The 16,659-nt window shown below is 43.4% G+C and overlaps 1 non-coding gene across 1 annotated transcript; it reads right to left on the bottom strand.

Annotated features, from left to right (window-relative positions):
- Positions 1–602: 602 nt before the first annotated feature.
- Positions 603–675, bottom strand: TRNAA-AGC (transfer RNA alanine (anticodon AGC)). The gene has a single exon. It is a non-coding gene; the product is annotated as a tRNA-Ala (tRNA).
- Between the last annotated feature and the right edge of the window lie 15,984 nt (positions 676–16,659).

Genomic DNA, 16,659 nt, shown 5'->3' with positions numbered 1-16,659 from the left:
GTGGTGGAAATATGTTGTTTATTCATTTAGTAGGCATTTGCAGGGAGGGAGTTGAGTGCAGTGGTAAAGCAGTGAGAACAAACAAATATAGATATATATTCATGCCGGCAGTTTTCAAATTATATCTACCTCCCTTTCCTCCACCGATTCCTTTTCATCAAGATTCCAATTTGCCTCAGACCCTGTAAGCACCGCTCAGCTTTTAGTATTCAACACCACACACTTAGCCCTAAATGAGGAAAATCCTTTCTTTAAAGGCAAAAAAAAAGGCATTGCTTGTGCTTTATGTTCCCTGCAGGCAAAGCAACAAAGTTCTGGGAGAATTTCCAGCCTGTTTTAATGGGCTAATGTGGCTATTCCATCACACACACCAAGAAATCAGGCTTGTGGTTCCCTGCAAAGATGAAGAGCCATGCCCTGAAACCAGCTCCCATTTTGATCTGGGGATTTTTTTTTTTGCCAGCTCTACACAGAAACACAAGAAGTTACCCTACACTGAATTAGTCTTTTGGTCCATCAAGGTCAGTACGCCCTACTTAGACTGACAGTGGCCTTTCATGCCCCGAGGTAGAGATCTTTCATCTCATCTACTGCCTGATCCCTGGAGATGCCAGGAATCGAACCTTGGACCTTCTGCATGCTGAGCAAATGCTCTACCAAATGAGCCACAACCCCTCTAGGTAGAAATGAGGGGCCAATCATTGTGTTAGATCCAGCCAGTTTCCCCCCTCAGTCCTGCCTAATCCCCTTTCTTACCACAACTCATACCCCACATGATTTTGGTCCACGCAAGCCACATGATCCCCAGAGTAGCACTTCTTGGTGGTCAAAGGGGACCCCTCGTTCCTTTTTCTGCAGCTGAAAAGCTGGATGGATCCAATACATTTCGGTAGTTAACTAGTTGAGTCTGGGGAACTTGACTCAGGTTCTCCATCGCCTCACAGCAGCTGTAGGGAATGGATGTCAAAAATAAAGGAGAGCCCAAAGAGGCTTGCAGCACCAGCATCAGGAAAAGGAAGGGCTCCTTTCTCACCCCCAAGCCATTTTTCCACATGGAAAAAGCACTGGGGGAGTTATTTCCCGGTTTTTGCTGCTCCGTGTGGACTGTGGAGTATGTTGTTCCACATGGAGCAGCAAAACTGGAGAAATACCTCCCTCCCACATACTCACTGTTCCCTAGTGGAAAAAATGTCTTGGGGGGGGGGGGAGGCAGGAGCTCTTTGTTCCCCTTAGGTGGCATTCTGAGCCCGTTTGAGCTCTCCTTTATTTTAAAAAAGTCATTCCCTGAAGCTGCTGTGTGGCTGTGGGATACCAGAGTTGGTTCTGGGAAACCAGACTGTACTTGTTAAAAACTGAAATTTGTAGTTTGTCCCTGAGCCTAATCTACCTGACCAGTTGTTGCAAGGATGAAATGGAGGAGGAAAACTACGTATGCTGTGGTGAAACTGTACTTCACTCCCATATCTGTGTAAACATTTATAACTTTTCACAGTAAATTTTAGATTAGTGAATGCTAACAAGATCACCTAAAACCACCTTTACTACTGCCAGAACAAGTTTTTTCTATCTAGCTGTCAGTCTGCCAAGGTGTTGGTAGGTAGGGTGTTGATTCATTTGTTGATAGGCCTAGTCAGGAGAATTCCAGAAAGGGAGCTGTGTTAGTCTGTTATACCCAAACCAGCTAGTCAGGAGGACTCAGGAGAACAAAGAGCCTTTCTGAGACACTGCAAGTATCATGTAAACATTGATGGTTTCAGGCACTTTCTAGGTGCTTGCTGGTAATTTTCCGCTATGTAGAAAGGGAGTGATCTCAGGGGCTTTATAGGAAAATCTCTGTCCTTTGAGGGAAGGAGGAAGGAAAAGATTGTGGATTCTTTCAGAGGGAGAGATGAGTCAAGGACAAAGACAAAACAAAGAGAGATGAAAAGAGCCTCAACATAAACCTGAAAATGTTAAGATTATTCTCTCTTTCTCTCGTAATTCACCATCCAAGGGGAGTAAGTTGTACACCCCAAGTGACAGGTAGTAGAATCCCATATATGTTGGGCAGAGTGGAATGAAGCCAGAATGGTGAATTCCTCATTGAGGTCTAGCAGCTTAAGATCTGGGCTAGTTGAGTAACCTCCGCACCTCCCTTTAGAAGATCAAGGTGCCTGCGAATCCCATTTTGTCACATATGCTCCTCAGAGGAAGGGTGGGATAAAAATAAGATAGATGAAAGAGGAGGGAAGTGAACCAAAACCCTTAGAAAGAAGGAATGCTTCTGCCTGGTGCCTGAGTTGGCTAGGTAATAGGCAAATGACCGGATTTCCAGGGAAGTGGCACCACCACAGAGAAGGCCCTCTTTCTGGTAGGGGCACATCATTGGCACACACACGTTTGGACCTCTGGAGAAGGTCTTAAGTTCACAAGCTCATATAAGAGAACATCAAAGGTGTGGCATTGAATGGATATTAATAACCACACAAGCGGCGTATCACCATCATGTACTTGGTAAGCTGGATGGATGGATATAGACGACCATTTTCTCACATTTTATCAGCTGATAAAACATTTGCAATTAATAAATAAAATAATTCAGCAATAACATATAAACACAACACCAGAACCATGGAGGAGACCCAATAACAGTTATTGGACGTATGACAAACAAAACAAAAATGACTTCACCTGCTGGTGGAAGACACTATAAAGGGAGGCAGATGAATCTCCCCGAGGAGGACGTTTCAAAGTTATGGTGCCATGACCAAGGAGGCCCTTTCTCAGGTTGCCACCCATCTAACCTCAGATGACAAAATAGAGCCATCGAGGATGGTCAGAGTGGATGGTTGGTTCATATGGGAGAAGGTGATCCTTAAGGTATGTTGCCAGCCTCCAGGTGGTGGATGGAGATCTCCTGGAATTACAACTGATTTCCAGGTGACAGAGATCAATTCCCCTAAAGATAATGTCTGCTTTGGAGGGTGGACTCTATGACATTATACCCTGCTAAGGTCTCTCCCCTCCCCAAACCCCACCCTCTCTAGGCTCCACCCCCAAAGTCTCCAGGAATTTCCCAACCTGGAGCTGGCAACCCTAGCCCCAAGACAACAGGTGTGGCCATCTCATTAATGTGTAAACTAGAAACTGCTGTTGGGCAGAGGTATTGCAGAGTTAATGGATACAGAGGGCAGAAGGTAGAGAACTTCTTGGAAAATGTCATGTGTGGCTAGGAGTCCCATTTCCCTGATGGGGACAGGAGATCTCTGCTCCAACCTTTCTCTTCCCGCCACCACTTACCTGGCTAGCTGGGGGAAAGGTGGGGAATGGGCTCATCATTGCCCCGGGAGTGCTCCTGCACTTCCCAGTGGGCCAATTTGGGGCCCAATCAACTCATTGCAAAGCACACACGCACTCCGCCCCTTGCACGATGATGTCACTTCCCAGAAGTGACATCACTCTGGCAGGGGCCGTGCATGCAAGAAGCATGCCCGGACCAAGAATAAGGTAAGCACCATGTCCCCCACTTCCCACCAGGAGGGTAAGGGAACCCAGCAACCCTCTGTGTGGCTTTGGTTCTCTAGTAATGATCCTTGGTATGAAAGTAGGGCTGTAACAACTATATAAAAGTCTTTATTGCCATCTCAGCAATAGTGGAGAGGCTTGCACTGGCTCAGTCCCTCCTAGTGTGATCTCCGCAGGCTAACCAACCTCTTGTGATGCACTAGAATTCCACCACCACTTGAGTAATAAACATATGAAAACAATGTATTCAGTAAGGATGTCTTTACAAAAATGCATCCCCATTGGACCCAGTTCTCCCAAAGAGAAATGAGTCAGTGATCCTGTTTTTTGGACTGTGAAAATTTAGACTGCAGGTAGGGCTGATGTGGAAATGCTGCATTTTTTTTTAAAAAAAAACCTCTTCACTGCACAGAGAATGCTAGGGAGAATCTCCCTGACATCCTATTATTCTCAGTGCAGAGGTATTTTTTTAAAAAAAAAACAGGGCTCATTTCGAGGGGGAATGCCAGGAATGCAGTTCTGGCAGTTCCCCAAAGGGGTCACTTGTCAGGTGGCCCCGCCCACCTGACTCTCAGCCATTTTGGGCCCGTTTCATCCTGGATTGGGGCCGAAACAGCCAGGATTGGACCTCTGACGTGTGGTGGAACATGCTCCTGTTCAGCAGTGGCCCAATCCTGAACATTTTGGGCCCCTTTTTGGCCATTTTCAGCCCCTTTTTGCCATTTTGGGCCCAATTTCGGCCCTGAATGGCCAGGATTGGGTTCAAAGCAGCCAGAATAGGTGATGTCAGGGGGTGTGGCATATGCAAATGAGGCATACTAATGTATGCTAATGAGTTCCTCCAGCTCTTTTTCTACAAAATGACCCCTGAAAAAAGCCATTATATGAGCCACCCATTTGCAGTCTAACTTGGTACAGTTCAGAAGCAGTGGGATATCAGTAGATTAGTAGATATCTCATCTCATAGAGGTTTATTGGAAAAATCAGAAATAGAATGCATAATGAATTAAAAAAATCACTGGTTTAGATACCTTCAATTACAGAATCTAGCTGACCACATTGACCTGAATAAATTACTTGACACTCCCAAATCAGAATTTGAGAATCTAATAGATTCAGCTTCGAATCATAGCAAGGGAATGATATCTAAAACATATAATATAATACTATCTACCCAAACAACTAGAACATGGAAGTATCAGGACCAATGGTTTCAAGATTGCCAAATTGAAAAATCCACTGATAGATGGAATCGAATATGGTCGTCCAACATTAATACTTCAAAATCTATTGTTACCAAAATACAAACTTATAAATTAATTAACAGATGGTATATAACACCAAAGAAACTTTCCCAGATTTCTTCCACATCTCCACCTAACTGCTGGAAAAATTGTGGGGAGGAAGGGAACTTTGCCCATTGTCGGTGGAGATGTAAACATATTGAATCATTTTGGAAAGCAGTGCTAAAGGAAATTCAGAAAATAACAGGATATGAAATCCCCCTGATGCCAGAAATTATTCTATTGGACCAATGGGACAAATACCAAGACCAGATTTCAACAATAAGAAGAGACCTAATAGCCACTCTACTAGTAGCCACAAAGAGCGTGATAGCTACTTTTTTGAAAACTAAGTCTACACCCTCAATTGATAACTGGCACAAAAAAATCTGGGACCATTATATATCAGAAAAGTTATATGACAAAATTTATCAAGTAGAAAATTTTCCAAGAACAACCAACTTTATTGAGAAATGGTTTCCTTTCTTTGAATACCTCGAAAATGATAGTTCTTTACCTGGTCTTAAACTCTTTCATACATATGCAAATATATAAGTAATCTGTCAATTTAATATGTTAGAATTTACAAGTACTTTCTCCTTATATTTGTTCAGATATATGCTAAGATATAACCCTCTAAACTGCTTTAAAATGCAACTTATTATGACAAGTTGCGTTTATTAATTTTGATGTATGTATTTATTAACGGATTTTAGTATTAACTTCTTGTATGACTACAAATTCATGATTGTATATAGTTTAATAGTTTATTGTTATAATTTTTTTAATAAAGATATATTGATTATAAAAAATAAGAAGCAGTGGGACTATCCCATGGGATGACCTGACTTGCAAGAAATAGCCCATAGGGCAGAAGAGGTTTGTTTTATTTTTTGACACATGGGTAATTGAAACTCAGAATAAGTAAAACTGAAGTTGCTTCCTACATACCTGTCAATACACTTCCAAGAAAATCAAGAAACCTGCCCAAATTCCTCTGTTGTTTGCAAGCCAGGAAGGCATATTATAAAGTAGATTTCCGTCAGTGGGCCCCAGGGTAAGCTGAGAAATATGCTCAGGAGGGAAAAACAGGCCTTTTGTTATTTTCCCGTGGGGAACGTTTCTTTGTTGCATTCCCTGAGAGAATAAGAATGCATAGCAGTGACCGCTCCTCCCAAGAAAAGGGAGAATGAGTGACAAAGGTGGCTGCAGCTTGACTGCCACAGATCTATACTGGACGTGCATCCCCATTAGACTGACTTAGATGAACCACTTCTCTCCCTTTCATTTACACACACAATTTTCTCTTTCTTTTTTTCCAAGTATTTGTGCAACTAGAGCTGGGTAAATGCTCATTCATTTTGATTTTGGGGGTGAATGTTACTCTTTCGGAGGAGCACAGAAGTACTTCCCCCAAATCACTTAAAGGTAAATTTATTTCCAGAGTTATTTTCTGCCATTTTCTTTGTTAATCTACTTCTGCTCCGTTTCCCTTCCCTGTTATGGCCCTCCCAGAGTATAGTTAGCTTGCCAAGGAATTACATAAGTGAATGTGATAGCATATAAATATTACACAACCAGTCCGATTTGGTGATGAATTGGTGTCACTGAGGGTAAATGAAGCTGATATCGAGCATTTTCAGGATATGCAAATACTTTCATCCCCTTTCACAATAATCCAGCAAAACTGCTAGAAGCGTGGGATCTTTTGCCACTTCAAAATGTTCATTAAAACTATGTCCTTTTTGGTTCAGCCTTAAATTAGTCTCTCTCTTTAGTATCCCTGGCTACTGTTTCTTTGCTTCGGAACAAGTGGAAAGTCTCTCTACACAAGACAACTCAGCGCATGTTCATTAAGTGTAGGGAGATGCAATGTTAGCTGGGAAGCGTAGTTTAAAAAGACAGAACTGGTGGAGATCACTCCTCAGAGGGTTTGTTGATGTCATCTTTGAGTAATTCCGCACACGTTGGATAATGCACTTCCAATCCTCTTTATAGATCATTTGGAACAGATTTTTTTGTGTGCAGAACAAAAAATCCACCTCAAACGATTGATAAAGTGCATTGAAAGTGCATTATCCAACGTGTGCGGAATCAGCCTTTGCCTCCCTGAAGGTTCTGTGAATTTCACCTCTCCAGTCTAAAACTGTGTGGAATTGCAACCAAAGCGCAGCGAGGAATGGAAATGGGCTGAAGCTGCCTTCCAGAGCCGGTGTTGGACCTGGAAAGGTTATAATGGCTGAAGTTTCCCTTCTGGCACTTCACAGCCCCTTCACACCACTCCATTGTATAGCAAAGCCTTTGCCCCACCACTGGCTCTGTCTTTTTAAACTACTCTTCCCAGCTAACATTGCATCTCCCAACATGTGTTCTTCATGTGTCAGAAGTCTCATGCAGAGATACTTTGAGTTCAATTAGCAACCATCATGAGCAATTGGCCCCCATTCCCCCCTGCCCTACTGAGTGGGGAGGGGGGGAGACAGAGGCCAAGGCCAGAAAGTTGCCTACCAAAGTGGGCAACCTGGACTCCGTATTTGCTTTGCTCCGATGTTCTGTAAGTGGACCTTTCATTTGGATGGTTAGTTTTGACAACAACAATTTTCTAGCCCACTCTGGGAGGGCTGAACTAGGGTTTCCAAGCAGGAATATGTGCTGGTGTCATTAAGTTAAGCTGGTGGCAGGGCAAAGGCTTTGCTATACACTGGAGCTATGTGAAGGGGCTGTGAAATGTCAGAAGGGAAACTTCAGCCCATTATAAACCTCTCCAGGGCCAAGCCCAGCTCTGGAAGGCAACTCCAGCCCATTTCCATTCCTCGTTGCCCTCTGGTTGCGACCCGCCACAGTTTTAGACTGGAGAAGTGAAATTGACAGAGCGTTCCGGGAGGAAGAGATGCAATTAACAAGCCCTCTGAGGAGCGATCTCCACCAGCTCCATATTTCTAAACTACACTTCCTGGCTAACATTGCCTCTCCCTACACTTGAACATGCGCCGAGGCGTCTCATGTAGAGAGACTCTCAGAAGGCATTGCAGAGTGGAGAGTGGGAGTATCCACAATGCATCACCAAGTATGGGATGCCTCCTCCGACAGCTGTGCTCAGGTCTCTATCTTGCCCTTCCTTCCTCCATGTTGTTCCCTGAAAAATTCACTGGGTCCTAATATATTGTCGAAGGCTTTCATGGCTGGAGAACGATGGTTGTTGTGGATTTTCCGGGCTGTATAGCCGTGGTCTTGGCATTGTAGTTCCTGACGTTTCGCCAGCAGCTGTGACTGGCATCTTCAGAGGTGTAGCACCAAAAGACAGATCTCTGAAAATGCCAGTCACAGCTGCTGGGGAAACGTCAGGAACTACAATGCCAAGACCACGGCGATACAGCCCGGAAAATCCACAACAACCATCACTGGGTCCTAAGTTTTGCAAAACAAAAAGTCACCCTTGTCTTGCTAGATGGATGCAGGTAACTTGTCAAGGTATTTGCGACTCTTTCGCAGATATATTTGCGGGTTTAAAATAAACTGGCACTCATTGTAGATGTGCAAGAATATAGGCATTGTGGCAAAACTTTCTCCTACCATCTCCAAAAGGTCAGGAGTTCGCCCTTAAAGACAATTTGTCAAAACGGGGGAAATGAACTTGCGATATTCCCAAGTGCTGCAAATGTTCACATTCCATGGCAAGAGAGGAAGGGTCAGTGACTAAATATATTTATATTATTCATCAAGGCAAATAAAAGTTATTTGAATTTCACCCCCTGTATGTTTATTACATCTTAGAAATATTGTGTTGGTGTCAGCAGGGTCTCTTTTTGTTTTTTGCTTGCTTTAAATTATTTACAAAGTGCGTGACAGTGAGGGCTGGTGCCAGTAAAGCAAACTGAAACTGGGGGAAAAAAACACCGTTCCTTAAAAATAATGAAACCTTGTACAAAAATCACAGAGAAAAAAACCGCAGGCATATATCCCAGCAGAATACTAAAAAAGTAAAAGAAAATAACTTTACTCTGGCCCACCCCACCTAAAGCTTTAATGCCTTCCAAATATTAGATCGAAATAGAGCTAGGTTTGAAAAGATTTAAGCATTAACCCCCAGAGTGCAATTCATATTTATTTATTTATTAAATTTATACCCTACTTTTCTGCCTTCATTAGGACCACCAAGGTAGATAACAAATTAAAAACACACATAATAAAAATTAGTATCTTCTGTGGAAGGCTACCTTCTTGTTGAGTTAGAATTCCACCTCTGCTAAGGGTTGCCCTTTGTTAGCAACTGGTAGGAAGCTTACTATTAAGTATTGAGATTTCAGCTCATAGTAACAGCTTTACTGGAAGCAGAGGGACTGAAGACAGGCTCAACAGGAGCCAACTATATACACACAAGCCACGCCCCTTTTTCAAGCAACAACCAATAGGCACACATAACTAGAATCCTTAGTTTGCATTAACTAATTTGCAGTACAGTGATTGGTCTTTATTACACAGCACTGATTGGCTGCCGCCAGCAGGAAACAACCAATAGTAATGAAGACTTCAGGAACCTTGGCTCAGACAGAAGCTAGATCAATACATAACACTTACCATGGTGGCAGTGGGGCTTGTGGGGGCGGGGGGATAGAGAGGTAGAACTAGCACCTGCACTTTCTCTGCACGTAGATGCCATGCTCAAGAGCTGATTGTCTCACATGGAAGGGTGGGATCAGCATGCACACGTTCACTCCCTCTGTACATGCATTGCTTCAATGCTCTCATGGGTCATGTGTTGAAGGCCATAGTGAGCGATGCAATCTGGACATACCATTTGCCATAAAATGCAGTGGGTAACCTTGGACTAGTCTTGCACTCTGTCAGCTGAGCCTACCTTGCGGGATTGTTGTGAGTGCAAATGGTAAAGAGGAGAACCATGTAACAACAACATTCGATTTACATACTGCCCTTTAGGACAACTCAATGCCCACACAGAGTGGTTTACAAAGTATGTTATTATTATCTCCACAGTGACAATTACCCTGTGAGGTGGGAGGGGCTGAGAGAGCTCTGAAACAGCTGTGACTGACCCAAGGTCACCCAGTTGGCTTCAGCTGGCTCTCCAGATTAGAGCCCTGCCGCTTTTAACCACTATACAAAACTGGCTGTCAGTTTGTACCAGAGCTTCTGTGAAAAAAGCAGGATAATAAATGCAATTGATCAGTTCACGAAAACTGAAGTTAACTGAGTAAGTCCCATAGGAAAAGATACCTCTTGGAAGAAAGGAAACCTAGCCTACCCACTGCAGGAATGTTGGAAGGAATGTAATAATGTGTTTGCCTCTATCATGAATTCATTACATTCTCACTCGCCTCCTCCTCAGCGGCCTCCCTATGTTCTTTGTTTCTTCCTTACCCCACACTGTTTTTCTTCATTAAACAGGCATTTGGAAGGGAAACTATTCCCCTCAGAATACCAGATCTCTGCATTACCTCCCCTGAAGCGAGTCTTCTCACACTCTTGGCTTATGCCTTTCTCACAGGGACTGTGGGTGCCTCAGCAATGGAGGGAAACCAGGGCTCCACTGGAGATTTGTCAATAGAAGGTATTCCACCCCCCTTGCCATTTTAATTTGCACCGAATAACAGCTTGAAAGCCAAAATGACTAATATATCCACCTCAGCCCAGAAAAAGCGCACACATTCCTTTATATATGATTTATTTGGTGATAAAGGCATTTGACCTTTTTTGGAGAGAGAGAGAGATTATGTAAATCTCCTACTGAAAGCTAGGAATTTCCACTCAAGCTAAAGGCCACGTAAGGTGTTTGGTTCTTACCGTATATGAATTGTTGCTTGAAGGCCGAAAATGAGAGAAAATCATTTGATACACAAATGTCTCCTAAAAATTCTTGTTTGATATTCAGGAGGTGTCATCTGAACTGATTTGAATAAATCCAAAATATTCACCATAAGGGGGCCGCCTTTTAAATTGGCCCTTCTAGCCGTCCCTTTAATATCAGCAGCAAATACCAGGGGATGTTGAGTGATTCCGCACACGTTAGATAATGCACTTCCAATCCTCTTTATAGATCATTTGGAATGGACTTTTTTGTGTGCAGAACGAATAATCCACCTCAAACGATTGATAAAGTGCATTGAAAGTGCATTATCCAACGTGTGTGGAATCAGCCGTTATTTAGCTTTAACTGTCCATTTGTAGGCATTAAAGGGGCAAGACTTTTTTTCTCCAGGATAGCTAGCAATCCTACAAGCCCCCAAACCAGCTAACGTTGGCTGTGATTGGCTTCTGTATTGAAACCAATGGGCTGGATCTCATGAATATGTTGCACAAATGCTGGTACCTTCCCCTTAAGTTAGATTCCTTTCCCTAACCCCAGATGCTTTTCTGCTGTCAACAAGGAGGCAAAAGAGACTGGTCACACACAGGAAGCTGTGTTATACTGAATCAGACCAGTAGTCTATCTTGGTCAATACTTGAAGCAGGTAATGGTCTTTTATATCAACTACTGCCTGGTGCTTTTAGATGGAGATGTCAGCAATGGAACCTGGGGCCATCTGCATTCCAAGCCATGCTCAGCCACTAAGCTGCAGGCCCTCCCCAAATGAAGGCAGCTTCCATCCATCTGCTATCAGCTTAAACTGATTCTATTTGAGTTGGACCTGTTCTGCTAACAGTGGGACTTCAGTTCCTCAAAATACTGGACTTTCTGGGCCCAAACCAGACATCTGGCAACCCTATCTCCATGCAATGAAATAAAGTGGCGGAAGTCAAACTTTGCCCCTCTAAAGGGCACATAAAAATTACTGCAACAAACAGCCTTTCAATTCATGCCAGGAAGCTTTGCCCTCTCATCGAGCTGCCATTCAAGCTTGCCTTCTCCCTGAAAGAACTTACTGTACCTCTCTGCTGATACAAACATTTCACAAAGCCTCCTTATCCTTCAAGGTATTGAGCTATTTCAAATTTTCTGCAACAGCCAAGAGGTTTTGGGGACATTGTGCTCGAGTTTTCTGAGCTGCAGTTTATCGGTCACATCCCTTCTTGGGTTTTGATCGTAACAGAAGAAAATGGGAAGAACTTAAATAGAGGGAATAAAACACAATGGAGGAAGAAGACATTTCAGTACTGCAGGAACCAGAAAACTTTGGGGGATCCAAGTCTGAAACCCAAATGAACAATAAGAGAGTGGCCAGTGGATGGAAAGAGTTTCTATGGCTGGTTAAGAATACAGCTCAGTCATAAGGTTTCCTTATAACTATTTAGGAGGGGACATACCAATCATTTCTTTGTTTTATTTTATAAGTTGTCTGCATTGTATCTTAGAAGGCTTAAAGAGATTAACTAAGGATTGCTATTGTCTTACATCAAATAAATAAATACATACATAAATATATAAAGTGGTTGCTTTAAATAAAGCCTCAGCTCCCGTGCCTAATGAACCACATTAGCATTAATTCTAATGCAGTTTCAATGAAGCCATGGGAAATGTGGATGCAGAGGGTGATAAAGTTATGTAAAAACTGGAACAGAGATATCTGGGCCAAGCTACACATGATGAATGACACTTGAACAGCAAGTCTATTTCTCCCTGTTCACTTGCCCTCCACTCAATCCACTTGCCGTTCAAGTGTCATTCGTCATGTGTAGCTTGGCCCTCAGAGCGCTAAGCAGAAGATCAGTCTTAAGGCACTATTCAGCCGAAAGTACTTTTAAGTCCCACAGATTTCACGGGAACAAATGAACACTTAATTATCCTCCACTGATATTAATGGGACGTAAAAGTTCTTACCTTTGGTTGGATCCAGGGGTCATTTCATAGAAAAAGAGCTGGAGGAACTCATTAGCATAATTCATTAGCATATGCCATGCCCCTTGACGTCACTGGAAATGTTACATTAGCATAACATTTGCGTATGCCACAAACCCCTGGCATCACCTATCCTGGCTGTTTTGGACCCAATCCTGGCCATTCAGGGACGAAATTGGGCCCAAAATGGCAAAAAGGGACTGAAAATGGCCGGAAAGGGGCCCAAAATGGTCAGGATCGGGCCACTGCTGAGCAGGAGAGTGATCCACCACCCGTCAGAAACCTGATCCGGGCCGTTTCAGCCCCAATCCAGGATGAAACAGGTAGAAAGGGTTAGAAAATACAGTCCCCCCCCTTGTGTTTCAGTCAATTATGAATGAACATTGTGAACATGGATTAATAATATGAGTTTGTTGCTCTGGAGCACCTAATTTTCTGGCTGACTGATGAGTGCTTGGATGAAGCCATTTTCTAACAATTAAGGTCAACTGGAGAGATACCTAACTTCATTAAGAAACATTAGTTGTCCTTTTCTCATAGGCTCTGCCCTCCTCTTCGTGGCAAGCCACTTCAAACTAAGCTGTAAACTAAGCTAAACTTCTTTACAGTAGCAGATCCCAAACTTACAACATTTTAGATGGGGATAAATCAGCATTCCAGGTGGTTAGCCTGGGGAATGCTGGGAAAGTGGGAGGTCTTAAAGGCTGGGGGCAACCTGGTCTGCTCTGCTTCCGCTATCTTAATTAGAACTACCATACCTGCCCCAGAGCAAGTTTGTGAATGAAATTTATAATATTTTATTATTGTTTTATGAATGGTTATATTTATGATACTGTGACCCACCCTGAGCCCACTTGTGGGGAAAGTGGGATATAAATCTAATAAATAAATAAATAAAAATAAATAAATAAATTTACCTTTTGCACAGTAGTAGTATGTTTCAGCCACAGTCCTTGCACCTTGGAAACTGTGGGCCAAGCTACACATGACGAATGACACTTGAACGGCAAGTGGATTGAGTGGAGGGCAAGTGAACAGGGAGAAATACACTTGCCGTTCAAGTGTCATTCGTCATGTGTAGCTTGGCCCTGTGCCACCTGACTGAAAACTTCTTTTCACATTCACAGTAATCTGTGGGACTGCTCACATTCACATGGGAACGATGTTTGTGTAAACACTTTCCCATTTGATTAAAAAAACCCTTTTATTGATGTATACACAAATCTCTGTTTTTCCTTCTCAGGGATGGGATACTGGGTGTCTTTTTTATTATGCATTCTTGACCTTCTAAGATTTCTGTCTTGGTAGATTGCTTCCCTCCTTAAATTGGAGAGGGGAAGAAAGGAGAAAGGGGAAGAAGATGCAGTGACAAAAAAGGCAAACTCAGTCTTGGGTTGTATCAAAAGGGCCATTGCATCGAAATCGCAGGAGGTCATAGTCCCTCTCTATACAGGCCACACCTGGAGTACTGTGTGCAGTTCTGGAGGCCCCATTTCAAAAAGGATGTGGACAAAATCGAGAGGGTGCAGAGGAGAGCGACGAGGATGATTAGGGGTCTGGAGACTGAGGGCCAAACTACAAGTGACAAATGACACGTGAATGGCAAGTGTATTCCTCCCTGTTCACTTGCCCTCCACTTGCTCTCCACTCGATCCACTTGCCATTCAAGTGTCATTCGTCACTTGTAGCTTGGCCCTGAGCCCTACGAGGAAAGGCTGAGGGCCTTGGGAATGTTTAGTTTGGAGAAGAGGAGGCTGAGGGGGGACATGATTGCTCTCTTTAAATATCTGAAAGGCTGTCATTTGGAGGAGGGCAGGGAGCTGTTCCAGTTGGCAGCAGAGGGTAGGACCCGAAGCAAGGGGCTTAAATTACATGCAGAAAGTTATTGGCTGGATATTAGGAAAAACCTTTTCATGGTCAGAGTAGTTCAGAGGTGGAATCAACTGCCTAGGGAGGTGGTGAGCTCCCCTTCACTGGCAGTTTTCAAGAAGAGGCTGGAGGAATATTTGTCAGGGAATCTTTAATCTCATGCTGCATTGGGCAGGGGATTGGACTAGATGGTCTGTATGGCCCCTTCCAACTCTGTGATTCTGTGAGAGCATATGACTCTAATGGGCGAAAATGTAATAGAACTGCTCAGAGAGGAAGTGGGAACAAAGCATGACTGACAGAAAAAGAAGAGGGAACAGAAAGATGCAACCCACAAGGAAAGAGGAAAACACAAAACAGCTAAACAGTCATGTCAAAGGCATCCACCAACAGCTGATGTACATGAGCCATTCATCACCATCAAAAATAAACATATAAAATGGCACTAATTCAGTTCATCCCAAGGACTAGTCCAGATGAGTCCTTCCTTAGTCTGAGAGCGGGACCACAAGTGACGCCTGACACAGGTTGGACACTTGCCAGCTTCCCTCAAGTTTTGATGGGAAATGTAGGCAGCTTGGCGGAATGTTGGACAAGTGACAGTTGAAAAGTCCATTGGACAGCAGTCAGAGAGCCAAGCTGCAAGACCAGGATGCCTACATTTCCCATCAAAACTTGAGGGAAGTTGACTAGTGTCCAACCTGTGTCAGGCGTCACTTGTGGTCCCGCTCTGAGAAACTTGTCCGGACAAAGGCTATTGCCAGTGTCTGTCCCCTTGCTTGCCTTGGCTTTTATGATGATCTTTGGTTTCTGCTTATGCAGCTGGGCCCTTGCTTCTCATCGGTCTGTGATCCGGCTCTTCTCAGTCTTGCCAGCCCTACAAACCTGACAGCTTGAGGTCTGCCCCTGTGCTAGATCTCCACGTTCCTCTTAGAAGTTGTCCGGTTCATAAGTGGACACATTCTCGGAAGGATTAAAGCCTTGAGGTGTCTGTAGGCATAACACACTCACGGATTTCAGGTTCTAAAGTCAGTGTCGGCGTGGCCGCCTCTGATCTTGCCCGGGCTCTTCCATGAACGGGGCAGGAGACGCCACGAACAGCTCACTGAATGGAATGCCAGTCTTTCAAATCAGCACAAAATGGAAAGCAGATAGCATGAAATAAAGCAGATTAACTTTATTGTTATTTTTTGCCTATAGGTATCGAGTGGTATTGGCGTCAGCCAACTGTAAACTCCCATTGTGAGAGTTCCGAGCTCTTCAAAGGGGAGATTTCTACAGTTAAATCCTAGAGCAGTTATGAAATTACACTCCGGAGTAATCCCTTGTTAATATGCAATTCTTTTCTTCTTCTTTTTTTGCCTTGGAAGCAAGATTATGTAAATTTTGTTCAGCACTTGAGATGGCGTTCTGGACAAGGTAGCAGGCTCCTCCGGTGCACTGCCAATGGCAAATAATATGGAGGTCTTTTAAACTTACACCGCTATCCTGGTTTTAAACTCTGATTTGTAGTGTTGCATGGTCTTCTGGCTTTTGTGCATTGTTTTGTTAAGTTGGGTTTTCATGATTTTATCCAGAGGAGTTAGCCGTTTTAGTCTGTAGTTGCAAAATGGTAAAGAGTCTAGTAGCATCTGACAAGGAGAGCTGTAGTTCTCGAAAGCTTCTGCTACAGTAAAGTTGGTTAGTCTTAAAGGGGCTACTGGACTTTTTATCATGATTGTTGTTTGTTATCAATCATGAACTGCTTCGGGCAATTGCAAAAGTGGCATAAAACTGTGCAATCCTATTAGGGTTGCCAACCTGGAATTACAATTGGTTTGCAGACTTCAGTTCCCCGGAGAAAATGGATCCTTTGGAGGCAAGACTCTATGGCACTATACACTGCTGAGCTCCTCCTTAAACCCCACCCTCCTCAGGCTACACTCCCAAATCTCCAGGAATTTCCCAGCCCATAGCTGGCAACCCTAAATCATATACAGTTACTTCATATTTATTGTATTTAATCATATTTAATCTTTGTTTGTACTAATATATTTATTAATATTTATCTATTAGCCAGTTTGATGTAATAGTTAAAGTGCTGGATTTGAATGTGTGAGAGAGACAGGTGTCAGGTTCTACCATGGGCACCATGGTGCTGTACGCCGGAGCACCTGACTTCGGCTCTGGAAAGCCATCAGGGATGGTGCAGGGCCTTGCTCCGTGGAA

Source organism: Eublepharis macularius, chromosome 7 (genome assembly GCF_028583425.1).
Source record: "Eublepharis macularius isolate TG4126 chromosome 7, MPM_Emac_v1.0, whole genome shotgun sequence".
Taxonomy (NCBI): domain Eukaryota; kingdom Metazoa; phylum Chordata; class Lepidosauria; order Squamata; family Eublepharidae; genus Eublepharis; species Eublepharis macularius.
Note: the sequence above shows the minus strand (reverse complement) of the source record. Positions and strands in the feature narration are given on the sequence as shown.